We start from the raw sequence: 1,713 nt of genomic DNA, 5'->3' as shown, positions 1-1,713 counted from the left end.
AGGCCTCTTTGAAGACATGAAATGAGCTGAGATCAGAATAACAAGAAAGCTATAGGAAGGGTGTTTCTGGCAAAGGAATCAGCATGAGCAAAGGCCTAGTGTACTTCCTCTTATCTTAGTTTTTTTAAAATATATTTTATTGATTTCAGAGAGGAAGGGAGAGGGAGAGATAGACAGAAAGATCAATGATGAGAGAGAATCATGGACTGGCTGTCTCCTGCACGCCCCGCATCAGGATTTCTTTTATATCCCTCTCGGTTTTGACCGAGCCCAAAACCCGGGCATGTGTCCCCGGTTGGAACTGAACTCGGGACCCTTCAGTCTGCAGGCAGATGTTCTATCCACGGAGCCAAACCGGCCAGGGCTATCTTGGTTCTTTAAATTGAGGTGATATTCACATAACAAAGTTAATTATTTTGTTTTTAAAGTTTTATTTATTGACGAGAGAGAGAGAGAGAGAGAGAGAGAGAGAGAGAGAGAGAGGCAGAGAGAGAGATTTACCATTCCACTTATTCATGCATTCATTTGATTGATTCTTGTATGTGCCCTGACCAGGAATTGAACCCAAAACCTTGGTGCACTGGGAAACCCTCTAAACATCTGAGCTACCTGACCAGGGTCAACATTAATCATTTTAAAGGAACAATTCAGTGGCGTGGAGTACATTCACAATGATATGCAACCACCACCTCTATCTAATTTCAAAACATTTTCATTTTCCCGAAAGGACACTCCACACCGATTAAGCAGTCATTCCCCAACCCCCTCCCTAGCCCCTGGCAACCTCCAATCCGAGTTTTGTCTCTAAGGATTTACCTGTTCTGGGCACTTAAGCCGTATAAATGGAATCGCACAGTTTGTGGCCTTTTGGATCTGACTTCTTTTTTTTAAAATATATTTTATTGATTTTTTATAAAGAAGAAGGGAGAGGGATAGAGAGTTAGAAACATCGATGACTTCTTTTTTAAAAAAATATATTTTACTGATTTTTTATAAAGAAGAAGGGAGAGGGATAGAGAGTTAGAAACATCGATTAGCTGCCTCCTGCACACTCCCTACTGGGGATGTGCCCGCAACCAAGGTACATGCCCTTGACCGGAATCGAACCTAGGACCCTTGAGTCCGCCGCTGACGCTCTATCCACTGAGCCAAACCAGTTAGGGCTGGATCTGACTTCTTTCATTGAGCATAATGTTTCCTGAAGTCCTTCCACATTGTAGCAGGCATCAGGACGTTACATCTTTATACGGCTGAGGCGGCATTCTATTTTATCTGAGGACTTCTTATGAAAGATCCTAAAAGGTTTTAAGAAGAGGTTATGAATTGGGAGGGGGAAGGGAGGAGAAGGCAGCTTGGGGGGGGGGGGGGGTCGGGTATTGCTTGGTCCTGAGGTGCTGGGCAAGAATTTGGCAGAACCACACCTCTCCTCTCACCTACTCACCCAGGCCTGGCAAACCCGGAGGGGAAGATCGGACCTGATCCTCCCTCCAGTGTCCCCAGCTACACCTTGGGTTAAACCAGGCCTAGTGCTCCAAATGCATGTCAGGGGCCAAATCCTCTGGAGTCAGGCCCTGATCTTTCCTCCCAAGCAGCCGTCTAAGTGCCCTCTCCTTGTACTCCTTCCTTCCCGGGCTATAGGCTTGGAAATTTGGAGTCTTGCCCCCTCACACTTAGGCCTTCATTTCACAGATTATGTTGGGAGGGAAAAGAACA

This window comes from Myotis lucifugus, unplaced genomic scaffold (assembly GCF_000147115.1).
Source record: "Myotis lucifugus unplaced genomic scaffold, Myoluc2.0 scaffold_539, whole genome shotgun sequence".
NCBI classification, from domain to species: Eukaryota; Metazoa; Chordata; class Mammalia; order Chiroptera; family Vespertilionidae; genus Myotis; species Myotis lucifugus.
Note: the sequence above shows the minus strand (reverse complement) of the source record.